The 27,178-nt window shown below is 39.5% G+C and overlaps 1 pseudogene across 1 annotated transcript; it reads right to left on the bottom strand.

The window, feature by feature from the left end:
• Positions 1–4,831: 4,831 nt before the first annotated feature.
• Positions 4,832–26,021, bottom strand: LOC148003334 (sulfotransferase 1C2A-like; annotated as a pseudogene). The gene is made up of 7 exons (XR_015629326.1): positions 25,852–26,021; positions 25,375–25,500; positions 20,776–20,873; positions 8,090–8,215; positions 7,456–7,550; positions 7,142–7,322; positions 4,832–5,529 (listed from the first exon to the last, which is right to left on the bottom strand). The product of XR_015629326.1 is annotated as a sulfotransferase 1C2A-like (transcript).
• Positions 26,022–27,178: the final 1,157 nt, after the last annotated feature.

The raw sequence follows: 27,178 nt of genomic DNA, 5'->3' as shown, positions 1-27,178 counted from the left end.
TTTGCAATCTAAACAACACATTGCAAATGTGGAAATAGTTAAAATGCTGGCAGCTCATGGTAAACATGGGTTTCTTATGTTGGCTAGTGTTTGCACAGAGCTGTGAAACCTGTGACAGTTATTTTCTAGAGTGGCATGGCACTTTTTAATTAGAATGTCTCTCTCTCTCTCTCTCTCTCTCTCTCTCTCTGTGTGTGTGTGTGTGTGTGTGTGTGTGTGTGTGTGTGTGTGTGTTTGTTCTGTGTGAGTTTATCCACATAATTTATAGATTTTAAATCTATAAACCACCAGGTCTGGAGAAGGCTGGCCATATATACAGGACACATGCCCTTTCTTGACATGTACAACACAGACTTTGTCTTAAACTATTGTCTAAAGACTTCTTTTACAGCTTAGAAGAGCATTTAAATCATAGAGTTAATGTAATTGAATAAATAGTAATCATTCAAAAATAGCAAAATCAAGAGGTTTGTGAGCCCAGTTTTAAGGGAAGTTATAAACCGTATATTAAGGACATATTTTGAATAGACAAAATTCACAAACACAGCCAAGAAGAAGACAGATTTGGAGAGAATAAACAATAGATGTATTTGCAAGTTTTCCAATGAAAATATAAACTGGATAGAATTAATCTTCTCCCCTATATAGCTTTTGTTTTAGCTTCTTCCTGAATTTTGTTTCCATTTAATGCCAGAAAATTATTTGGCCATGTTATGTTCATTTGGCATTCATTTCTATGTTTTGGGATTTTTACAATTTATACTGTCGTGGGGGCACCAATGCCAAGGCAGGCATTTAGAAGTCAAAAGACAATTTTTCAGAAGTTGTTTTCTTCTTCCATCATGAGGGTTCTGAGAATTAAACTCAATTTCTGGGAATTGACGTCAGTTCTGGGAATGATCAGCTTTGATAACAAATACCTTACATTTATCCTGACATGAACCTTTATCTTAGACGAGGTTGATATTCCAGAGGGAGAATAGTGTTATGTCCCAGATACAAAGCATGCTCAGTGATATTTTGTGTCTCTTTCATGTTTTTCATAAGCCTCAAATATTTCAAACTACTTCCAGCACCATGCTACTTTCTTAGATAAGTTGTTCCTGGAGAGAATACCTATATCGTTTATGCTTGTTCTTTCAGAATTGTGTGCTCTCTAGTGTCTTTTTCCCCATGTCAGTTATCCAAATAATTTTACTGATGTGCTGTGCAATCTGGAAAATGTTAACAAGTGTATTGATTAAACAAAATTGCAAGTGTTGGGACTAATACAGGCTTTTGAAGATTGTGGTAGAGGTGTCCTCTTTAGAAAAGTGCTGAACAAATTTGAATTGGATTTTCAAGCAAACACCTGTATGTATGGAAAACACTGCTGATTTTTAGTAGATTTGTTGAGGGCTTTGTACAAATTGTGCTATGGAGATTGTATAGTATTTGCTGTTTAAGCATTGGGGGTATAAATTCCCATTCCCAGGACATACAGAATAATCCAGTAACCTTAGTGCTCTAGGGCAGAGAGAAGAGTACATGTGGGGAGACCCATGGATCCAGCTGCATATGTAGCAGAGGAATGCATCGACTGGTATCAAAAGGAAGAGAAGACCTTTGTCTTGTGAAGGCTCATTTCCTAGTGTAGAGGAATGCCAGTGTAGTGAAGCATAGTGGGTGGATGGGAAGGGGAGCATTAGGAGTGATGGCAAAGGGGTTGTACTGAGAAAGGGGATAACATTTGACATTTAAACACATAAAATATCCAATAAAATAAATGAATTTAGAAAAAGAAAATTCTTTTTTTAAAAGATTTTCCAAATTGTGGAGTGCAAGTTTTTAATATATTTCCTTATGATTCTCTGGATTTTCTCAGTTTCTGTTGTTATCTCTCTCTTTTCATTTCTAATCATGGTACTTTGGATATTTTCTCTCTGTCTTTTATTTAATTTGACTAAGAGTTTGTCAATCTTGCTGATTTTGTCAAAAAATCAACCTTTTGTTACATTGATTCTTTGTATTTGTTCCAAATTTATTTACTTCAGCCCTGACTTTGATTATTTCTTGCCATCTCCTTCTTTTGGTTGTGATTTCTTTCTTTTATGCTATAGCTTTCAGGTATGCTCACAGTTTCTAATATAGCAGCTCTTAACAACCCTGTGAAGCACTTAGTTCCTCTGAGAACTGTCTTTATTGTGTCCTTTAAGTGTGAACATGTAGAGTAACCATTTTCATTCAATTCTAGAAAGTGTTTAATTTCTTTCTTAATTTCTAGCTTGACTTGCTTTCATTCAGTAGTGACTTGTTCTTTTACCATGAGTTTGTAAAGATTTCTGTCTTTTAGTTTTTTGTTTCATTTTTCTATTGTTGGTATCCAGCTTCTCTTGTGATAGACAGAATGTAGAGAGTTATTTCAACTTTCTTGTATGTGAAGACTTTGCGTCTAAGTATGTGATCAATTTTGGAGAAAGTTCTATGATGTGCAAAGAAGAAAGTATATTCCTTTGTATTTGGGTGAAATGTTCTGTAAATATTTGTCAGATCCATTTAGTTTTTGATGTCAGTTAGCTCTGGTATTTCTCTATTTAGTTTTGTCTGTGTGACATGTCAACTGAGTAGGGTATTGAAGTCTCCTACTATCCGTGTTTAAGGGTCAATATATGTGTAAAGCTGTAAAAATGCTTCTATTATGAACTTAGGTGTACTTGAATTCACGAATGGATGCTAAGAATTGAGCACTTAAACTGAAAATTAAATCAAATAATTAGGAACTAATTAGTTGGCACAGGTAATTTCAAGACAAGAGAGCATTTAGGCTATGCTGTGGCTTCTTCTGAACTCTCTTGTCTACATCTGTGGTGAAAAAGAGCAACTGTTGGATAGACAGATTGGAAAAAAATCTGCAGATTACTGACTAGGAAAAGACAAAGTGAAAATTTCAGCTAAGGTGTATGCTGAAAAAGAGGCTGTGATTGTTACCTGTAATCCCCTGCTCTGCTGTGGGATGATATGAACATACACTGAGGAAAAACTCCACCTATAGCAGACTTCAACTTCTGAACATGCACATTTGTTTAAAAGGTGTCAGTCTGAACTGAGACTGCCACAGAAGGGGATGGATCCCTGATCCTCAACAGTACCCCCAAAATCCAAGAGTAAAGCTGTAACCATGAAGGACAAAAAGCATTGGAGACCTCAAGGTGTTAGTGATACCAGATGTAAGAGAGGTCTGCTGAGGAAGGTTGCATGAGCTTATTAATTGGCTCATTCTTAAACTGGACTGAATCATTTTTACTATCCATTTTCCTGCACCCAGTCTGTTATCAGTATTTATAATGAGCAGAAATAAATAAATGATTGATAGCAAACAAATGGAGTAACTGAAACTCTTTTATTGAATTTTGTGTATATAGAGACGTGCTAGTAAAATAATCATAAGTCAATACTAGTAAAACTAAAATGTTTATAAACGTTCTAACAGTTACTTAACTACTCTTCTGATGTAATGTTTCATTTACTTGATTAATTCTTTTCTCTAAAAGTAATAGTTAAAAATTGCCAATGTGTAAATTATGAATACAATCGTGTACAAAGCCAACATAGTACGTTTTACAATTTATCTCTTTCAAGTTCTGCTATTTTAATTTCTGAATACAAAGGAAACTCCCAGAAAAATAAAGCCAAAAGAGGCTTAAGTTCGACACTATTATGTTTCCAAAGTTTACCTTAAATCTACAGTTAACCAGTAGATGGTTGGAGACCAGAGTCATTCTTTTTATAGGCTAGAGTGACTCTGGGCTCTTATGAACTTAACCCTGACAGGAGGCAGATGTAGGGATTTCAGTTTAGTTTGGATTGTAAGAGGGGACTCTCTACCTAGAGAAACTTTGAATAATTTCAAGACTTAGAACCAAACAATAAAATTTTACAATACAATTAGGATATAATTTTTTAATATAATAGACATTGTTAATTAACTATACACATATTGTTAGATTTCGGCAGTAACCAAGCGATTGTCTATAAGTTCAACAAAATTTCAGACTTTTCTAGTATTTTATAACCACATCATTGGGAATGTATTAGTGAGCTTTCTTTCATTATAACAATTATCTGGGAAAAGCAACTTATAAAGACAAAAGCTTTATTTTAGCTCTTGGGTTTGGAATTTACATTCTGTGGAGAGATGGACAGAATATCATGGTGAGGGTAAATGGCAAAGCAAAACTATCCACCTTATTTTATTGAATTTTTCATGGCCAAGAAACAAGGGAAAGGAAGACCAAGGGCCAGGAGCACTCATTCTCTTCTAGGCCATGTTCCAGTTTCTTAGCTTCCACCCACTAACTTGTACTACACCTTCTCATAGCTCTTGCTGGTAGTAACACATGCTGTGCCCACATCCTCATCACATGGCCATTGCAGGATTGAGTGCTAGAAAGCAAATGGCATTCTAGCTCATGCTAAATACCCCAGGCTCCTGCTCACACCACAGGCTGCTCCTGCTGATCTCAACTTAGCAGTGCTGATGTCTGCAACTAAAGTAAAAGGGTAAGTGCTGAGAGTTTGTGACCTAAACATGTGTGCCTTTCTGTCTTCTGAGCCATCATTCAGTCATGCAACATGCTGTGTTCTCCATATTGCCTGGTTACTGGGAGTAAAAGGATGCCCAAGACATGGAGCGAGTGGGAGGTGGAAGGAAGTATGCTGGCAAGCAAATGCAGATAGACTCTGCTAAAGTGGGCAAAAGTACAAGCTGTTCCTCAGAAGAGATGACAGGAGATCAAAATGCAAATTGGCGGCAAGTTGAACACAAAGCTTCCATTCTGCTTTTATCAAGACACAATTTGTGCTTTCCAAAGGTCACCCTCATGCCTTTCTTCTGTTTCTTTTATGACTCAGAACTAGGATTCCGTTTATTAAGATTTGGATTTCTGACATCTCCTTGAAGTCCTTCCCTCAATTTCCTCCTACCAGGTAGAAAATGTTCCAGTGAGCATGTTGCAACAAGTTGTCCACAAACTGAGTCTTCCCACTGTAACCAGGAAAAATACTGATTGAGCAGAAAGACATTAGGAATTTCTGTACATTCATTTAGATGATTTCTAATATTTGTGTTTTTGTGCATAAGATAGTTATTTAGAGTTAGAATATAGGCTATACCTCCTAGAAAGATGTCATCATAAAATTTATACTATTCAAGTTTGTTTATTTATTAGCTTATTAAGCCATCTTACTGATTTGTACTGAATAGTGGAGAAAGTATACACTGGACATAATATGATTTTGTGAATTGTAATGTGATGTCAGTAATAACAGAGTCGGTGTCACAGTCCTTGGCATTTACAGTTTGCTTACTGATCTTCCTTTGGCTGGATTGAGGCTTGCAGACAGACTCCTGTCCTTGATGTCTATCTTCTCATCTTGATCAGAGTTCCATGCAGAAGTTTAGAGAGGTTCCATCCATCTTTTGCTCATAGATTTCATCAAACCTCTCATTCTGGGCCACAGTAAAGTGGTTTTTCCAATCACCCACAATTCCTAAAGGACAAAGGCCAGACAAAAGCATCAGTGTGTGGTTGACAGACTGTATCCCTGACTGGAGTGTGCAGTACCCACATTGGTGCTGTCCTGACAGGAGCTCAATTCCTCACCACTTTACCTCTCCTGAATGAGAAGGGGGTTTAGTTGTCTTTGTGCTGGGGCGCTGGCATCTAAATAAAATCAATCAATTCAATGTGACCCAGAATCTTGGCTCTACTGTGCTACACACACATATTAGGTAGTAACAATTATGAAAATGAAGGAATGGTAGACATATAGCCATACAAGGAGATCTTAAGATGTTATACTGGCCAGAGATCTGGGGCATAAGAAAATACATATTGTGACACTCCAAGTATATGCCACCTAAGAACAAACAAAACCAACTTACAGTGAGAAATGGGAATATTTTCTTCTGAAGGAAAGATTGCCTGCAAAGGATATGGCAGGATATCAACCAAGCTGATGGAATTCTTTTTACTTTGATCACTTAGTTTTATTTGTTTGTAAGAATGTATTGAACTGCATCGTTTATTTCTATGAATTGTTTTTAGTAAATTATGTTATTGGAACGAGATTCTATTTTTATTATTTTAAATAATTTTAGAGAGATAATCACTGTAACACTTGTGATTCTTAAAGAAAATTGTCCAACTTGATGAACAAGAAATGTTCATTGTAGCATTAATCATAAAAATATGGACACAATATCTATAATAAGAGAAATACTTGGAAGAATAACAGGATATCCATGAGTCCTGTATAGATAGTCATGCGTAGAGATCAGTATTTCTTTTCCTGGAGGGATAGCTCATATTCTGGTAAGCAAAAGTATGTAAGGTAATCACGGTTTGTGTTAGTGAACAGGTTTCTGTCATGGTATTCTTAGTTGTGTTTTTATGGCCAAAGCAAGCAAGCAAAGAAGCAAACACAAGTGAGTGCAGAGAAGAGTGGACATGGATAGACTGGGAAAAAGGGTGCTTCTCAAACCTTACCAAAGTCTAAGAGAGAAAAGAGGGAATACTGCAAGGGCAATGGATTAACTCATGTGCTGAAAGTAAAAGAAAAAAAGTTCTGCAGCTGTTTATAAAACCTAGTCCTGGTTGCATAGCAGTGGAAAAAAGTGCAGATGTTAATGAGACAGTGGGATGGGTTTCATTCTGTATCTACCTTTTTGGAAAGTGGGTTTACTGAGGATCTGTGTGAAATCATCGAACTGTTGAGTTTTAGAAAGTTATTGAGTATACTAACTTTAAAAAATAACATTCCCCACTTAAAAGTGAATCACCAGGGATAATCAGATTTTTTTTTTTCAAAATCTAGGAAGCATTAAGGGCCTGGGTCTCAGTAATACATGCTGAAAGTCCTGAAAGTGTCATGAGTCATGATTTGGAGACAGAATCAAACTAGATGTCAGCTCTGATGAGTCTAACCGCAGGCAGGGATCCCAAGGAGGTGTGCACCAAGGGGAGTCTGTCTTAGTTATCTGTAAGACTTGCTTTGTAGAGCTTCTTGTACACTAGGAACAAATCTCTAGCTTTCTTAGAATCACAATATGTGGATTGGAGAGGGACTGCCTCAGAATTAGAGATAAATAAGCCCCACAGACCTTTTCTCATGAAAGGGGAAATGGACTGGTCCATGATAGTCTTGGGGATTGTGGAAAAATTTGTCAAAGGATTGTCTTTCATTTTCTCAAACGATGTCTCCAGGACTATTTTATTCACGACCTCTTCATCCAAATTCTTGCCCATGAACTGCATTACCTTCTGGATTTCACGCTTTGGGTCCTGTGAGTGAGGGTAGCATTAGTTGGACTGGAAAAGAGTTTTCACACTATCACATTTATCCAGACATCCCTGTCAGAACCACATTCCTAAAGCAGCTTCCCTGTCCCTGATGCTGAAGAAGTAATTTACTTACCCTCTTCATGTCTTCATAGAAGAGGAAGAGAATCTGGTATCTGTCTCGAATTTCCCACCATCCTTTCACATGGTCAAACCAAGATCCCCAACTTACTGTGAAAAACAAGAATTGTTTTCATGGACACAAATATTCCAAGTCAGGAAAGTTTGACTTTCCTTTTTTCTTTTACTTTCTCTCTCTCTTTCTCTCTCTCTCTTTCTTTCTTTCTTTCTTTCTTTGTCTCTGTCTCTGTCTCTGTCTCTGTCTCTCTCTCTCTCTCTTTCTTTCTTTCTTTCTTTCTTTTTTTCTTTTTTCTGGCTTCAGGTACATCAGAGAAGGAAAAATTCTGTATTAGATATTTCCCAGCATCACTGAGCTGCTCGATTCTGAGGTCACGTAGTTTCTGTCAGTATTGGGGGCTTTTCTTTAATATGAGAATTAAAGTGGCTTCATATTGATCATGCACAATCACTTGCACCCTGATATTATGACAGGGTCACACAGGCTGAGGAAAGTCTATAGGTCAGGAATCCCCGAATAGAGGCCAGGATAGGAGGCACAGGAAACTCTGGGGGATCAACTGTCAGGGGTTGTTCTCTCAGCTCAGCCTAATCGGGGTAAAACCACAGAGGGACAATGCATTTTTATTTACCTTTTCCATTGATGAAGGTTTCAAAATACTCATTCCAGGTGCCTGGATTGGGGAGCACCTGGCACATTCTGTAGAAGTGTTGGTAGGAAACCATGCATCTTTGGCGTTTCGAGCCACATAAAGGTACTTTGGAGAAGAAGAGAGGTGAGTTAAAGGAACACAAATATTGGAACTCCCTAGTTCTCCCTCTGGGTGAGTCCTTTTGGGGAATGCTCAGCTCTCCTGCCCTAGCACTGAGACTCAGCCTAGAGCAATGTCACCAATTATGATACTCCCAGCCCAGCCCTAACTCATTAAAATTTATCTCAATTCTTGATTTCCCTTTTGTTATCAGGGGCAAACTCTTCCTCTACATACTCTGAATCAACTACAGAGCCACTGAGCCTTCCAGAAACCTCAGCCTGATTTCTGAGAAAGCAATTGCTCCACCTGCTGTTTTGGCGTGGAGCAGCACCGTGGATCCTACTTGATATGAGCACACACTTTCTTCCATGATGATCACTTTAAAATCTGTGTGTTTCTACACAGAATAAGCAAACACTAGGTGCATTTCAATAAGGACCCTGTTGGGAGACTTTGTTATCTTGCCCTTGTATTCTCCAAGTCAAAATGCTGCTGTGCACCAATGGAAAGAATTTTCTAAAGTGTCAGATTATTTATTTATTTTTTAATTTAATTCTTGCACTTTGTACTCAGGCTCTTTCACCTCAGTATTGACTGACATTTTAGGAGTTTCATCTTTCCTTTTCAGGGATGTGCTTTCCAGCCACATGGCATAACTCTCACCTTTCCTCAGCCCTCATTCATCCCTTTCCATGTCCATACATTTCTCTATTCAGATGCACACAGTCTGAGGGTTAGGCTCGTTCTGGTTTTTAATTTTGTGTTGTATATATAAATCGTTAAATATGTATATATAATATATAATGTATATAATATATAATGATATATACATATATGTGTAAGCAATTATAAAACACCATTGCTTTATTTGATGATTCAACCTAAAGTCACATATACTTTCTTTATGTGATATTTGATACAATGATTTATTTGGTACAGCATTAACATTTTCTTTTTTTGTCATTTTTTTTGTTTGTTTTTTTATTTATTTGTTTTTTTAACTTGAGTATTTATTTACATTTGGAGTGTTATTCCCTTTCCCGGTTTACGGGCCAACGTCCCCCTAATCCCTCCCCCTCCCCTTCTTTATGGGTGTTCCCCTCCGCATCCTCCCACCATTGCCGCCCTCCCTCCAGTAATCACGTTCACTGGGCGTTCAGTCTTAGCAGGATCCAGGGCTTCCCCTTACACTGATGATCTTACTAGGGTATTCAATGCTATCTATGAGGTCAGAGTCCAGGGTCAGTCCATGTATAGTCTTTAGGTAGTGGCTTAGTCCCTGGAAGCTCTGGTTGCTTGGCATTGTTGTTCATATGGTGTATCGATACCCTTCAAGCTTTCCAGTTCTTTCTCTGATTTCTTCAATGAAGGTCCTATTCTCAGTTCAGTGGTTTGCTGCTGGCATTCGCCTCTGTATTGCTGTATTCTGGCTGTGTTTCTCAGAGGAGATCTACATCCAGCTCCTGTCTGCCTGCACTTCTTTGCTTCATCCATCTTGTCTAATTGGGTGGCTGTATATGTATGGGCCACATGTGTGGCAGGCTCTGAATGGGTGTTCCTCTGTTTCTGTTTTAATCTTTGCTTCTCTATTCCCTGCCAAGGATATTCTTGTTCCCCTTTCAAAGAAGGAGTGAAAATTTCACATTTTGATCACTCGTATAGAGTTTCAAGTGTTCTAGGCATCTAGGGTAATTCAAGCATTTGGGCTAATAGACACTTATCAATGAGTGCATACCATGTGTATTTTTCTGTAATTGGGTTACCTCACTCAGGATGATATTTTCCAGTTCCAACCATTTGCCTACGAATTTCATAAAGTCATTGTTTTTGATAGCTGAGTAATATTCCATTGTGTAGATGTACCACATTTTCTGTATCCATTCCTCTGTTGAAGGGCATCTGGGTTCTTTGCAGCTTCTGGCTATTATAAATAAGGCTGCTATGAACATAGTGGAGCACGTGTCTTTTTTATCTGTTGCGGCATCTTTTGGGTATATGCCCAAGAGAGGTATAGCTGGATCCTCAGGCAGTTCAATGTCCAATTTTCTGAGGAACCTCCATACTGATTTCCAGAATGGTTGTACCAGTCTGCAATCCCACCAACAATGGAGGAGTGTTCCTCTTTCTCCACATCCTCGCCAGCATTTGCTGTCACCTGAGTTTTTGATCTTAGCCTTTCTCACTGGTGTGAGGTGAAATCTCAGGGTTGTTTTGATTTCCATTTCCCTTATAACTAAAGATGTTGAACATTTCTTTAGGTGTTTCTCAGCCATTCAGCGTTCCTCAGCTGTGAATTCTTTGTTTAGCTCTGAACCCTATTTTTTAATAGGGTTATTTGTCTCCCTGCGGTCTAACTTCTTGAGTTCTTTGTATATTTTGGATATAAGGCCTCTATCTGTTGTAGGATTGGTAAAGATCTTTTCCCAATCTGTTGGTTGCCGTTTTGTCCTAACCACAGTGTCCTTTGCCTTACAGAGCTTTGCAGTTTTATGAGATCCCAGTTGTCGATTCTTGATCTTAGAGCGTAAGCCACTGGTGTTTTGTTCAGGAAATTTTTTCCAGTGCACATGTGTTCCAGATGCTTCCCTAGTTTTTCTTCTATTAGTTTGAGTGTATCTGGTTTGATGTGGAGGTCCTTGATCCACTTGGACTTAAGCTTTGTACAGGGTGATAAGCATGGATTGATCTGCATTCTTCTCCATGTTGACCTCCAGTTGAACCAGCACCATTTGCGGAAAATGCTATCTTTTTTCCATTGGCTGCTTTTGGCTCCTTTATCAAAAATCAAGTGCCCATAGGTGTGTGGGTTCATTTCTGGGTCTTCAATTCTGTTCCATTGGTCTATCTGTTTGTCTCTGTACCAATACCATGCAGTTTTTATCACTATTGCTCTGTAATACTGCTTGAGTTCAGGGATAGTGATTCCCCCTGAAGTCCTTTTATTGTTGAGGATAGTTTTAGCTATCCTGGGTTTTTTCTTATTCCAGAAGAATTTGCAAATTGTTCTGTCTAACTCTTTGAAGAAATGGATTGGTATTTTAGTGGGGATTGCATTGAATCTGTAGATCGCTTTTGGTAAAATGGCCATTTTTACTATATTAGTCCTGCCAATCCATGAGCATGGGAGACCTTTCCATCTTCTGAGGTCTTCTTCAATTTCTTTCTTCAGAGTCTTGAAGTTCTTATTGTACAGATCTTTTACTTGCTTGGTTAAAGTCACACTGAGGTACTTTATATTATTTGGGTCTATTATGAAGGGTGTCGTTTCCCTAATTTCTTTCTCGGCTTGTTTCTCTTTTGTGTAGAGGAAGGCTACTGATTTATTTCAGTTAATTTTATACCCAGCCACTATGCTGAAGTTGTCTATCAGCTTCAGTAGTTCTCTGGTGGAACTTTTGGGATCACTTAAATATACTATCATATCATCTGCAAATAGTGATATTTTGACTTCTTCTTTTCTGATCTCTATCCCCTTGACCTCCTTTTGTTTTCTGATAGCTCTGATATTTTGACTTCTAATTTTCCGATCTGTATCCCCTTGACCTCCTTTTGTTTTCTGATAGCTCTGGCTAGAACTTCAAGTACTATATTGAATAAGTAGGGAGAGAGTGGGCAACCTTGTCTAGTCCCTGATTTTAGTGGGACTGCTTCAAGTTTCTCTCCATTTAGTTTAATGTTAGCAACTGGTTTGCTGTATATGGCTTTTACTATGTTTAGGTATGGGCCTTGAATTCCTATTCTTTCCAGGACTTTTATCATGAAAGGGTGTGGAATTTTGTCAAATGCTTTCTCAGCATCTAATGAAATGATCATGTGCTTTTGTTCTTTCAGTTTGTTTATATAATGGATCACGTTGAAAAAATCATGGTGGTTGAAAGTTCCACCAGAGAACTACTGAAGCTGATAGACAACTTCAGCATAGTGGCTGGGTATAAAATTAACTGAAATAAATCAGTTTTCTGTATATTAAACCATCCCTGCATGCCTAGGATGAAGCCAACTTGATCATGATGGGTGATTGTTTTGATGTGCTATTGGATTCGGTTTGCCAGAATTTTATTGAGTATTTTTACGTCGATATTCATAAGGGAAATTGGTCTGAAGTTCTCTTTCTTTGTTGGGTCTTTGTGTGGTTTAGGTATAAGAGTAATTGTGGCTTCATAGAAGGAATTTGGTAGTGCTCCATCTGTTTCAATTTTGTGGAATAGTTTGGATAATAATGGTACGGGGTCTTCTATGAAGGTCTGATAGAATTCTGCACTAAACTCGTCTGGATCTGGGCTCTTTTTGGTTGGGAGACCTTTAATGACTGCTTCTATTTCCTTAGGAGTTATGGGGTTGTTTAACTGGTTTATCTGTTCCTGATTTAACTTCGGTACGTGGTATCTGTCTAGGAAATTGTCCATATCCTGCAGATTTTCAAGTTTTGTTGAATATAAGCTTTTATAGTAAGATCTGATGATTTTTTGAATTTCCTCTGAATCTGTAGTTATGTCTCCCTTTTCATTTCTGATTTTGTTAATTTGGGCACACTCTCTGTGTCCTCTCATTAGTCTGGCTAATGGTTTATCAATCTTGTTGATTTTCTCAAAGAACCAACTTTCGGTACTGTTGATTCTTTCTATGGTCCTTTTTGTTTCTACTTGGTTGATTTCAGCTCTGAGTTTGATTATTTCCTGCTTTCTACACCTCCTGGGTGTATTTGCTTCTTTGTGTTCTAGAGCTTTTAGGTGTGATGTCAAGCTGGTGACATATGCTCTTTCCTGTTTCTTTCTGCAGGCACTCAGAGGTATGAGTTTTCCTCTTAGCACAGCTTTCATTTTGTCCCATAAGTTTGGGTATGTTGTACCTTCATTTGCATTAAATTCTAAGAAGTCTTTAATATCTTTCTTTACTTCTTCCTTGACCAGGTTATCGTTGAGTAGAGCATTGTTCAACTTCCACGTATATGTGGGCGTTCTTCCCTTTTTGTTATTGAAGACCAGCTTTAGGCCGTGATGGTCTGATAGCTCGCATGGGATGATTTCTATCTTTCTGTACCTGTTGAGGCCCGTTTTTTGACCAATTATATGGTCAATTTTGGAGAAAGTACCATGAGGAGCTGAGAAGAAGGTATATACTTTTCCTTTAGGATAGAATGTTCTATAAATATCTGTTAAGTCCATTTGGTTCGTGACTTCTCTTAGTCTGTCTTCGTCTCTGTTTAATTTCTGTTTCCATGATCTGTCCATTGATGGGAGTGGGGTGTTGAAATCTCCTACTATTATTGTGTGAGGTGCAATGTGTGTTTTGAGCTTTAGTAAGGTTTCTTTTACGTATGTAGGTGCCCTTGTATTTGGGGCATAGATATTTAGGATTGAGAGTTCATCTTGGTGGATTTTTCCTTTGATGAACATGAAGTGTCCTTCCTTATCTTTTTTGATGACTTTTAGTTGAAAATTGATTTTATTTGATATTAGAATGGCTACTCCAGCGTGCTTCTTCTGACCATTTGCTCAGCAAGTTGTTTTCCAGCCTTTCACTCTGAGGTAGTGTCTGTCTTTGTCTCTGAGGTGTGTTTCTTGTAGGCAGCAGAATGCAGGGTCCTTGTTGCGTATCCAGTTTGTTAATCTATGTCTTTTTATTGGGGAGATGAGTCCATTGATGTTGAGAGATATTAAGGAATAGTGATTATTGCTTCCTGTTATATTCATATTTGGATATGAGGTTATGTTTGTGTGCTTTTTCTTCTCTTTGTTTCATTGCCAAGGCGATTAGTTTCTTGCTTCTTCTAGGGTGTAGCTTGCCTCCTTATGTTGGGTTTTACCATTAATTATCATTTTTAGTGCTGGATTTGTAGAAAGATATTGTTTAAATTTGGTTTTGTCATGGAATATCTTGGTTTCTCCATCTATGTTTTGCTGGATACAGTAACCTGGGCTGCCATTTGTGTTCTCTTAGGGTCTGTATGACATCTGTCCAGGATCTTCAGGCTTTCATAGTTTCTGGAGAAAAGTCTGGTATGATTCTGATAGGTCTGCCTTTATATGTTACTTGACCTTTTTCCCTTACTGCTTTTAATATTCTTTCTTTATTTTGTGCGTTTGGTGTTTTGACTATTATGTGACGGGAGGAGTTTCTTTTCTGGTCCAATGTATTTGGAGTTCTGTAGGCTTCTTGTATGCTTATGGGTATCTCCTTCTTTAGGTTAGGGAAGTTTTCTTCTATGATTTTGTTGTAGATATTTACTGGTCCTTTAAGTTGGGAGTCTTCACTCTCTTCTACAACTATTATCCTTAGGTTTGATCTTCTCATTGAGTCCTGGATTTCCTCTTTGTTTTGGACCAGTAGCTTTTTCTGCTTTACATTATCTTTGACAGTTGAGTCAATGATTTCTATGGAATCTTCTGCTCCTGAGATTCTCTCTTCCATCTCTTGTATTCTGTTGGTGAAGCTTGTATCTACAGCTCCTTGTCTCTTCTTTTGGTTTTCTATATCCGGGGTTGTTTACATGTGTTCTTTCTTGATTGCTTCTATTTCCATTTTTAATTCCTTCAACTGTTTGATTGTGTTTTCCTGGAATTCTTTCAGGGATTTTTGTGATTCCTCTCTGTAGGCTTCTACTTGTTTCTTTATGTTTTCCTGTGTTTCTCTAAGGGAGTTCTTCACATCTTTCTTGAAGTCCTCCAGCATCATGATCAAATATGATTTTGAAACTAGATCTTGCTTTTCTGGCGTGTTTGGATATTCAGTGTTTGCTTTGGTGGAAGAATTGGGCTCTGATGATGCCATGTAGTCTTGGTTTCTGTTCCTTGGGTTCGTGCGCTTGCCTCTCACCATCAGATTATCTCTGGTGTTACTTTGTTCTGCTATTTCTGACAGTGGCTAGACTGTTCTATAATACTGTGTTTCAGGGGTATTGTAGACCTGTTTTCCTGTTTTCTTTCAGTCAGTTATGGGAACAGAGTGTTCTACTTTCGGGCGTGTAGTTTTTCCTATCTACAGGTCTTTAGCTGTTCCTGTGGGCCTGTGTCCTGAGTTCACTAGGGAGGTCGCTTGGAGTAGGAAGGTTGGTCTTACCTGTGGTGCTGAGGCTCAAGTTTGCTTGTGGGGTGCTGCCTACGAGCTCTCCGTGGGGGAGCAACTAGGAAGTTCTGTGCTGCCCTTTCCAGGAGCTTCCGTGCACCAGGGTTCCAGATGGCGTTTGGTGTTTTCCTCTGGAATCAGTAATGTGTGCAGAGTGCAGTCTCTTCTGGTTTCCCAGGCTTGTCTGCCTCTCTGAAAGTTTAGCTCTCCCTCCCACAGGATTTGGGTGTAGAGAACTGTTTATCTGGTCGGTCCCTTCAGGTTCTGGGGGTGTCTCAGACGCTCTTGACCCGCTGCTGCTGTGCCCTTATCCAAGGGAACCCAGAGGTCATATACAGTTTCCTCTTGGGCCAGGGATGTGGGCAGGGTTGGGCAATGTTGGTGGTCTCTTCTGCTCTGCAGTCTCAGGAGTGCCTACCTGTCCAGGCGGTGAAGTCTCTCTCCCACGGGGTTTGGGAGCAGCCGCATTAACATTTTCTTATTTTTGCATATAACAGGTTTGTCAGAAGTTTTTAGGAGCCAACTTGAACTGTTCTTTAGCAGACACCCTCATGAAGGTCTCTTTCCTTATGTATGTTGTATGTATGTATGTATGTATGTATGTATGTATGTATGTATGTTGTAATGTATGATCATGATCACAGTAGTAATCTGGGGATCTGAGCTGAGATGACTCTTCAGATAAGATCATGTGTATTTCTGTTAGATATACTGGTGTTTCTGGTACTGGGGTCATCTTATGCTGATTTGTAAGAGCTTATAGTCCAGGGTAAGAATAGGGAATTAATCTTTAAAACCTTTGACAGATGACACAAGACTACCCAGAAGTTGCCTACAGTCTTCTTTACCACCTACAATGTATACTATATTGGTAAATTTCCTTCTGTTGTTTGAATTCACTGAGAAGCTGGCTTCAGAAGTTGGGTTACTCCATACGCACTTCAACACCAAATATATTTTTCTAAGTGTACACCAAGATCCCTTATCTGGGGAGAGACTACTCCATGAACTCTGTGACAAGGAGGGAAGAGAAGAGCAAAATATCCCAAGTAAAAAACCAGTTACTGAGAACATCTGGAAGGTGAACTCTTTTGTAAAGGTGTTACTTTGTTTAGCCCATTGGGAAAGAGATACTAGAAGATCAGCTCTTGGAAACCTTAGCCATAGAGAGAAACCTCAGTGTGAAACTCCAGCTGATGCTTGAATTTCCTCAGTTTCTTGAAAATGGTGTGAGCACAGGATCTCCTGATGTTATCTCTTTCCTACCTGTCCTTTACTTGGAGGAATATTCTGATCAGCCTGGGTATTTTATGAGTAAATTGACTGGCTATCCCAATGGAGATTCATCAGTAGTTTTTGCTAGATGTTTGTGAGTCCTCCCTTTGTAATATTATCTTTCTACTGTGATTTGTTCCTTGACCTGGAAGCCTTGCCCAGGGACACTCTATGCTCTGCCTGAGAATCTCTGTGCTGGGAACAACAAGTGTCAGTTTCAAGAGGGCTTGTCCAGGCAATTTCTGCTTGAGGACCTGATTTGTTGTTTGTTATCTCTCTCTCTCTCTCTCTCTCTCTCTCTCTCTCTCTCTCTCTCTCTCTCCCTCCCTCCCTCGCTCCCTCCCCACCCCCCCCCTCTCTCTCTCCACCCTTCCATTTGCCTGCTGCTTTCTATTTGTTCATTTTCTTTGGCTTGTTTTATATACTTAATAACCTCACTCATTCAAAACTGAAAATACACCCATTGAAGACGGTTCTCAGTACCACAGAGCTCAACTCCTCCACCTACATATACATGGAAGATGATGACCCATGATTCCTATGCTCTCTCCTCATTCTCTTATCTCCTTGTGTTCATGTTCTGTTTCAATCCCTGTGCAAACATTAAAGCTAATGTTGCTGAATTATCCAGGGGATCAAATACCACTGCACAGGTCCATGATAATTATGCTTTTCTTAATTTTATTTCAGTTATATTTTTTTGTAACTTGGGAATTTCCTCAGCTTATTTGATCTCAGATAATATCAAGAGGTATTCCTCAGTGATTTCATGATAGCTGGTCTCAGTAATGCCAGGAATAGAATTGGCATTCCTCACCCACCTTTACAGACAATACAAGTCATTTGATTGTAGGAACTCCACCAATATTTCTGCTATCTATAAATAGTTTAGTCCTTTCAAAACAATCCTTAAAGCTTAAATTATGTGATGGTTTTATTTTTTTTTCCATTTTTTTTTATTAACTTGAGTATTTCTTATATACATTTCGAGTGTTATTCCCTTTCCCGGTTTCCGGGCAAACATCCCCCTCCCCCCTCCCCTTCCTTATGGGTGTTCCCCTCCCAACCCTCCCACCATTGCCGCCCTCCCCCCATAGACTAGTTCACTGGGGGTTCAGTCTTAGCAGGACCCAGGGCTTCCCCTTCCACTGGTGCTCTTACTAGGATATTCATTGCTACCTATGGGGTCAGAGTCCAGGGTCAGTCCATGTATAGTCTTTAGGTAGTGGCTTAGTCCCTGGAAGCTCTGGTTGCTTGGCATTGTTGTACTTTTGGGGTCTCGAGCCCCTTCAAGCTCTTCCAGTTCTTTCTCTGATTCCTTCAATAGGGGACCTATTCTCAGTTCAGTGGTTTGCTGCTGGCATTCGCCTCTGTATTTGCTGTATTCTGGCTGTGTCTCTCAGGAGCGATCTACATCCGGCTCCTGTCGGTCTGCACTTCTTTGCTTCATCCATCTAGTCCAATTGGGTGGCTGTATATGTATGGGCCAAATGTGGGACAGGCTCTGAATGGGTGTTCCTTCAGTCTCTGTTTTAATCTTTGCCTCTCCCTTCCCTGCCAAGGGTATTCTTTTTCCTCATTTAAAGAAGGAGTGAAGCATTCACATTTTGATCATCCGTCTTGAGTTTCGTTTGTTCTAGGGATCTAGGGTAATTCAAGCATTTGGGCTAATAGCCACTTATCAATGAGTGCATACCATGTATGTCTTTCTGTGATTGGGTTAGTTCACTCAGGATGATATTTTCCAGTTCCAACCATTTGTCTACGAATTTCATAAACTCGTTGTTTTTGATAGCTGAGTAGTATTCTATTGTGTAGATGTACCACATTTTCTGTATCCATTCCTCTGTTGAAGGGCATCTGGGTTCTTTCCATTTTCTGGCTATTATAAATAAGGCTGCGATGAACATAGTGGAGCACGTGTCTCTTTTATATGTTGAGGCATCTTTTGGGTATATGCCCAAGAGAGGTATAGCTGGATCCTCAGGCAGTTCAATGTCCAATTTTCTGAGGAACCTCCAGACTGATTTCCAGAATGGTTTTACCAGTCTGCAATCCCACCAACAATGGAGGAGTGTTCCTCTTTCTCCACAACCTCGCCAGCATCTGCTGTCACCTGAGTTTTTGATCTTAGCCAATCGCACTGGTGTGAGGTGAAATCTCAGGGTTATTTTGATTTGCATTTCCCTTATGACTAAAGATGTTGAACATTTCTTTAGGTATTTCTCAGCCATTCGGCATTCCTCAGCTGTGAATTCTTTGTTTAGCTCTGAACCCCATTTTTTAATAGGGTTATTTGTTTCCCTGCGGTCTAACTTCTTGAGTTCTTTGTATATTTTGGATATAAGGCCTCTATCTGTTGTAGGGTTGGTAAAGATCTTTTCCCAATCTGTTGGTTGCCGTTTTGTCCTAACCACAGTGTCCTTTGCCTTACAGAAGCTTTGCAGTTTTATGAGATCCCATTTGTCAATTCTTGATCTTAGAGCATAAGCCATTGGTGTTTTGTTCAGGAAATTTTTTCCAGTGCCCATGTGTTCCAGATGCTTCCCTAGTTTTTCTTCTATTAGTTTGAGTGTGTCTGGTTTGATGTGGAGGTCCTTGATCCACTTCGACTTAAGCTTTGTACAGGGTGATAAGCATGGATCGATCTGCATTCTTCTACATGTTGCCCTCCAGTTGAACCAGCACCATTTGCTGAAAATGCTATCTTTTTTCCATTGGATGGTTTTGGCTCCTTTGTCAAAAATCAAGTGACCATAGGTGTGTGGGTTCATTTCTGGGTCTTCAATTCTATTCCATTGGTCTATCTGTCTGTCTCTGTACCAATACCATGCAGTTTTTATCACTATTGCTCTGTAATACTGCTTGAGTTCAGGGATAGTGATTCCCCCTGAAGTCCTTTTATTGTTGAGGATAGCTTTAGCTATCCTGGGTTTTTTGTTATTCCAGATGAATTTGCAAATTGTTCTGTCTAACTCTTTGAAGAATTGGATTGGTATTTTGATGGGGATTGCATTGAATCTGTAGATTGCTTTTGGTAAAATGGCCATTTTTACTATATTAATCCTTAAGTGATCCCAAAAGTTCCACCAGAGAACTACTAAAGCTGATAAACAACTTCAGCAAAGTGGCTGGGTATAAAATTAACTCAAATAAATCAGTTGCCTTCCTCTATACAAAAGAGAAACAAGCCGAGAAAGAAATTAGGGAAACGACACCCTTCATAATAGACCCAAATAATATAAAGTACCTCGGTGTGACTTTAACCAAGCAAGTAAAAGATCTGTACAATAAGAACTTCAAGACACTGAAGAAAGAAATTGAAGAAGACCTCAGAAGATGGAAAGATCTCCCATGCTCATGGATTGGCAGGATTAATATAGTAAAAGTGATGGTTTTATTTACATTGATGCATTGCCTGCTTGTATGATCATGACCCATGTGCAAGCAGTACCCATACAAACCAGAAGAGGGCATCATATCCCCTAGTACTGAAGTTACAGACAGTTGTGAGCTAGTATCTGAACCTTTGTCCTCTGGAAGAACAGTCAATACTCTTAAGCACTGAGCCCATTTCTCTAGTCCCTTTTTATCTTTCTTTCACTATTTCCATTTAAAAAAGAAAAAGATTATTCTTAGAAAAGCCATTGCCTCATCCTTGAATCTCAGCTCCCTTCACTGCACGATTACTGTACCCTTGGCATACTCCTTGGTATACCCATGGTATACTCCTACCATGGTCCAACACTCTCAATGTGTCAGGAACATAATAGACAAGACACTGGGACACATGACATAATCCTAGAAAGAGTGAAAGCAGCCTGGAGGCTTCTGAGGCTCCATCCAAGCCTCCTCTGCAGCTCCACTGGGATTTACCCTTTGAACATCAGTCCTTTGCACTTGATCTGCTCAGTCTTCTTTGTGCTCCACTCCATAAGCCCTCCTATAGCCTACAGTCTATGGTTCCCTTTCCCCACTCCCAGTCTGCTTCACTGAAGAACACATGATCCCCAATACCTCAGTCTGCCCTCGGCCTTCACATCACATTTGAAAGACTCTGGGGAACCACTCTACTAAATCTAGCATGGTGTTTGACTTTACTGCACAGTATTAGGTCTCAGAGGTTCAGGGTACTGCTAAGGAAGCTATACTCACTCAGGCTGTGAAGGCCTGAGGCTCTGGGCTCCCTGCTCCAGTCCCGATAGGAACTGCTACTGTCTTACCTTACAGTTGTTTGTCCAGAAAGACGGTGGCAGTAGCTGAGTGGGAAGATGGGTCCTTAATATCCTTGGAGCTGGCATCGCATTGGCTTTGTCCACACCTGTAACACAATTCAGGAGATGATTGCACAGTCTGCTCAGCACATGAGAACATCCACTTCAGGCTGCCCACTCTCTCCCTACTTATTCAATATAGTTCTTGAGTTCTAGCCAGAGCAATCAGACAACAAAAGGAGATCAAGGGGATACAGATCGGAAAAGAAGAAGTCAAAATATCACTATTTGCAGATGATATGATAGTTTATTTAAGTGATCCCAAAAGTTCCACCAGAGAACTACTAAAGCTGATAAACAACTTCAGCAAAGTGGCTGGGTATAAAATTAACTCAAATAAAGCAGTAGCCTTCCTCTACACAAAAGAGAACAAGCCGAGAAAGAAATTAGGGAAACGACACCCTTCATAATAGACCCAAATAATATAAAGTACCTCGGTGTGACTTTAACCAAGCAGGTAAAAGATTTGTACAATAAGAACTTCAAGACACTGAAGAAAGAAACTGAAGAAGACCTCAGAAGATGGAAAGATCTCCCATGCTCATGGATTGGCAGGATTAATATTGTAAAAATGGCCATTTTACCAAAAGTGATCTACAGATTCAGTGCAATCCCCATCAAAATACCAATCCAATTCTTCAAAGAGTTAGACAGAACAACATGCAAATTCATCTGGGATAACAAAAAACCCAAGATAGCTAAAACTATCCTCAACAATAAAAGGACTTCAGGGGGAATCACTGTCCCTGAACTCAAGCAGTATTACAGAACAATAGTGATAAAAACTGCATGGTATTGGTACAGAGACAGACAGATAGAACAATGGAACAGAATTGAAGACCCAGAAATGAACCCACACACCTATGGGCACTTGATTTTTGACAAAGGAGCCAAAACCATCAAATGGAAAAAAGACAGCATTTTCAGCAAATGGTGCTGGTTCAACTAGAGGTCAACATGTAGAAGAATGCAGATCGATACATGCTTATCACCCTGTACAAAGCTTAAGTCCAAGTGGATCAAGGACCTCCACATCAAACCAGACACACTCAAACTAATAGAAGAAAAACTAGGGAAGCATCTGGAACACATGGGCACTGGAAAAAATTTCCTTAACAAAACACCAATGGCTTACGCTCTAAGATCAAGAATCGACAAACGGGATCTCAAAAAACTGCAAAGGTCTCTAAGGCAAAGGACACTGTGGTTAGGACAAAACGGCAACCAACAGATTGGGAAAAGATCTTTACCAATCCTACAACAGATAGAGGCCTTATATCCAAAATATACAAAGAACTCAAGAAGTTAGACCTCAGGGAAACAAATAACCCTATTAAAAAATGGGATTCAGAGCTAATCAAAGAATTCACAGCTGAGGAATGCCGAATGGCTGAGAAACACCTAAAGAAATGTTCAACATCTTTAGTCATAAGGGAAATGCAAATCAAAACAACCCTGAGATTTCACCTCACACCAGTGAGAATGGCTAAGATCAAAAACTCAGGTGACAGCAAATGCTGGCGAGGATGTGGAGAAAGAGGAACACTCCTCCATTGTTGGTGGGATTGCATACTGGTACAACCATTCTGGAAATCAGTCTGGAGGTTCCTCAGAAAATTGGACATTGAACTGCCTGAGGATCCAGCTATACCTCTCTTGGGCATATACCCAAAAGATGCCGCCCCAACATATAAAAAAGACACGTGCTCCACTATGTTCATTGCAGCCTTATTTATAATAGTCAGAAGCTGGAAAGAACCCAGATGCCCTTCAACAGAGGAATGGATACAGAAAATGTGGTACATCTACACAATAGAATATTATTCAGCTATCAAACACAACGACTTTATGAAATTCATAGGCAAATGGTTGGAACTGGAAAATATCATCCTGAGTGAGCTAACCCAATCACAGAAAGACATACATGGTATGCACTCATTGATAAGTGGCTATTAGCCCAAATGTTTCAATTACCCTAGATGCCTAGAACAAATGAAACTCAAGACGGATGATCAAAATGTGAATGCTTCACTCCTTCTTTAAAAGGGGACCAACAATACCCTTGGCAGGGAAGAGAGAGCAAAGATTAAAACAGAGACTGAAGGAACACCCATTCAGAGCCTGCCCCACATGTGGCCCATACATATACAGCCACCCAATTAGACAAGATGGATGAAGCACAGAAGTGCAGGCTGACAGGAGCCGGATGTAGATCGCTCCTGAGAGACACAGCCAGAAAAAAAAAAGAAAATTTAGATGCCCAAACTACCAGACCCAAGGAGAACAGAAAGCCACTAATGACAACACATCCCACACCTGTGTAGCATGTTCAACTTCAATAGATGTGTCCCACACACATCACTGGAGTTCTACATTCCTACACTGGGATTATTCCTCCTCCTCCTCCTCCTCCTCCTCCTCCTCCTCCTCCTCCTCCTCCTCCTCCTCCTTTTGCTTCTGTATAGGAATTAGTCAGCCTGAGTTCATGAAACCCCCCAATTTCTCTGAGACCTATAAGAATGGACTTCCCACATTTTACCATGTTGCTTGGATTCTCATCAGTGCTCTTTCATGCTGCTGTCTATCTGTATGACCATGGGGTTAACAATTCTCCTAACAAGACTTACATCTCTAAGGAAACTCCTCTTAGTGTCCCTCTCAACACCCAAACCTGAAGTCTCTTATTGGAACCTCAAGGAATTCACTCTATCATTTTGAGGATAATGACCTGGAAGCCAAGAATAACCAAATTTGTTCTTTTGAGCCAGAGCTGATCAGAAACAGTGAGCAGACTCTTTTCACCTCCCTTCCTGTCATATCAAAAACATGTCTCTGGTTCTGTGCAGTGATGTTTCTTCTATTACATCCTTTCTGATACATGGTTTGTGATGTTTGCACTTCTATTTACAACTCTTGTAGGGACTTTCTCTGTGAATCTTTGAGACAAACTGGAGTAAGATGAAATAAAGATATTGCAGACTGTCCCTAAGGTCTTTCCTTTAATCTAGCAATCAGGCTCTTCAAATAATGGCAGTGGAGAGGTTAGAGAATTAGTCCTGCATTGCTTCAAAGATTGCATGAAATCATTCTGTTAGGCGGCACATTTGAATCTGGACTGTGATCCACAGAAAATGGTAAAGATTCTCTTATATGAATAATCTGAAAACCTGTCAAACAAGGAACAGAGATACTTTTAAAAAACTAGAATTGTGACTGATAATAAGTGGCATTTAACTATAAACATACAGCGGGAGGGCATGGTGTAAACTTACGTTCCACCTTACTTCTATGATATGAGGTCTGGAAGGTGACAAGGTATAATGCTTACTTTCCATTGTCAACTTGACTGGACTATGAACTGTATCTCTGGGTGTGTATATCCATAATGCGGTTTCCAGAAAGGTTCACCCACAGATTGGCAGCCCAATGGGAAATTAAACTAAATAGAAAAAAGTCGAGCAACACATTAGCATCTGTCTCTGCTTCTAACTATAGACTAATTGTGATGAGCTTCATGACAGATTCATAATATGTCCTGAAATTTGAACATCAAGCTTAAAAGCCCTAAAATGCTGTAAGCAAAGCTTCACAGACAATTCTGGGGAAAATTTGGAAGAGCACAGTGCCAAAAGAGTAGAGAATGGAGGCCCACTCATGAGGTTGCAGAACTGCTCTATGGAGAGATGAGCTGGAGGTTATTATATTATATTTTGGTGAAGAGTCTGGCCACATATTGCTCTTGAAGTAAGAACTTGAGTAAGGTTTATTTCACAACAATGAGGGATTATGTTTAGCAAGGAAATCTCAAGACTAGAAACTATGTATGAAAAGAAAAATGTTCAGTTAACGTCACGGGGAAAATAGCTTTTCAATTGAACAAAGTAATTGCCTCCTCGTGTGTGTGTGTGTGTGTGTGTGTGTGTGTGTGTGTGTGTGCATATGTATGTATGTGCATGTGTATGTGTGTGTATTAATATGCCTGTGTATGTGTGTGCATGTGTGTGTATGTTTGTGTGCATGTATATATGTGTATGTGTGTATATGTGTGTATGTGTGTGTGCATGCGTGTGTTTGTGTGTGTGTGTGTGTGTGTTTGTGTGTGTGTTTTGAATCATAAGACACTGTCCAGAAACCACTTGGTTATGAAAGGTAAAGTACTGAAAGCAGATGGCTGTGAGCTGCTGATGAGTAGAGTTCTGTTCCTTCCTCTATTCTGCAGTTACACATGACCAGAGCAAAGGTATAATGAGAACATTAGGCAGAATTTTGCCTTCATATGCATCTATCTTCCTTGCTGATTCACATTTGGTAGAAATACAGAAAAAAATGGATCTGGAAGGGGTGGCATATACATTTAACCCAACACTCAGGAGGCAGAAGAGGAGAATCTCAGTGAGTTCAAGGCCAGCCTAATATACAGCATGATGCTGTTCCAAATAGCAACTAGGGGGAGGGAGAGAGACAGGATAGGAAAGAAAAAGAGAAGATGAAGGGACAAGGACAGAGATTAGACAGGAGAGGAACATATATGGAATCATGGTCTCTTACCTGATGGTTGGGGTGGTCGAGCCCACTCAATAAAAGGGTGTCGGTGTTGAATGATGGTCCTCTGGCACTTCTCTACATCCCCATTCTGCTCAATCATGTCGACAATTTCTTGAATCCATGTTGTCCCTGGGAAGACCATAAAGATTGAGTTAGACGATTATTCTTCAAACATACTAATGAACGGGTGTGGATGCAGATGTTGGCTTTACCTTCTGTTCTAACAAGGATCTTGTTAGCTATAGAAGAAATACTTTGGATCTCTGGGAAAGGTAAAAGAGTAGACACAAATCTCACCTCTTCCCAAGAAAAATGAATGGTACAAGAGACTAAGCTTCAAGATCCCAGGGATAAGACATGTGAAGTAGCACCCATTGTGGGACAAAAGGAGCCAGCTTCTCATTGTAGGTAGTTCTAACTTAGGTGAGAAGTTCAGATAGCTCAGAGGATGAGGCTGGGGCTACTACTCTACCAGGTTACCTGATTTAGGGTAAGTACAGATGAGGAGGTCATCTGGCTTCGCCTTGAAGGTCTGAATCTGACTCCAGTTGTCGACAGTTGGAGCCTGCAGTGGATCCCTGCGACCTCTTTCAGTTTTGTCTGTCTGCTCAATTCTGGGGCCAGGGCCATGATGTCTCTGGGAAGAAGGTTTAGTCCCTGTGAGAAAAGATCAGAATGGAATTCTTAAAGTACTGTGATAAAGCATACACAACATGAAAATGACTCTTAAGTATCATAAGTGGATGGCTCAGTGGCATTAATAATATTCCTGCTGTTCTTTGTCTACCATCACCTTGAATCTCCTGAAAACATTTTACTTTTCTAGATGGAAGCTAGGAGCCCACTGCTGCTAAATCTCAGTGCCTGGCTACCACGACTTTCCTTTTTATCTCCTTAAACTCTAGATGCTTTAGACTAAGTTCATTTTGTCCTCTTGTGAATAGCTAATTTATTTAGTTGAATATTCTTAAGGATCGGCTGTATTGTGGCATGTCATCAGATTTTCTTCCCAATTAATGCTAACTTTTATTGCATGCCTGCTTGTAGTGTGGTTTGTTTATCCATTTCTTTGTCCATGGGCACTTGGAGTGCCTCCTTTCAACTATTGTACAATAAAAAATGTACAAATATCTAAGCTTCTACATTCATATTTTTGGGTTCATAACTCAATGCAGATATGCCATAGAGTATGTTCTCATTTTTGAGAAATTGTCATAGAACTTTCCTACAGTGGCTGTATCATTTAAGAACTCTACCAGTAGTATATAGTACTCTCTAATCACTGACATGTATCTCCCTTAAATCTCCATCCCAATAGATTTGTTTTGCTTTTCCTTCATGACTACTAATGAATATCTTCTCATGCACTTACAGTCTACTTTATGTCTTTTTTTCAGAAAGAGACACATTGTTCCACTGTTTGTTGTTGGTTGCTATACCTAGAAACTTACAAATATATGAATAGAAGGGATGAATGATCTTCTAATACTCAAGAGTAAGTGGCTATTTGAGTTTCAAAGCACATCTATCACTGCTGCTCAGAGGGATAGCAAGGTAATGTTCAGTGACTGCTACAATAGTGAGCACCACTATTTTATTTATTATAAGCAACTTGTTTTTAGTTCTTATATAATTTGAGGCCTAGAACATTAGAGGGAAAGAATATTTATGGAAAGTGTAACAGTGAATAATTGCTAGTAATTGTGTAAAGAAAACTACAATGAGTGAGAGAAACAAAGACTGTCCAGGCTGGCCAGACCAAATATCAGGATGACAGGTTCCCAGAGAAAGCTGAGTTCTCTGGAAT

This window comes from Rattus norvegicus, chromosome 9 (genome assembly GCF_021556685.1).
Source record: "Rattus norvegicus strain SHRSP/BbbUtx chromosome 9, alternate assembly SHRSP_T2T, whole genome shotgun sequence".
NCBI classification, from domain to species: domain Eukaryota; kingdom Metazoa; phylum Chordata; class Mammalia; order Rodentia; family Muridae; genus Rattus; species Rattus norvegicus.
The sequence above is the reverse complement of the archived record's forward strand: the minus strand, read 5'-3'. Positions and strand labels throughout refer to the sequence as shown.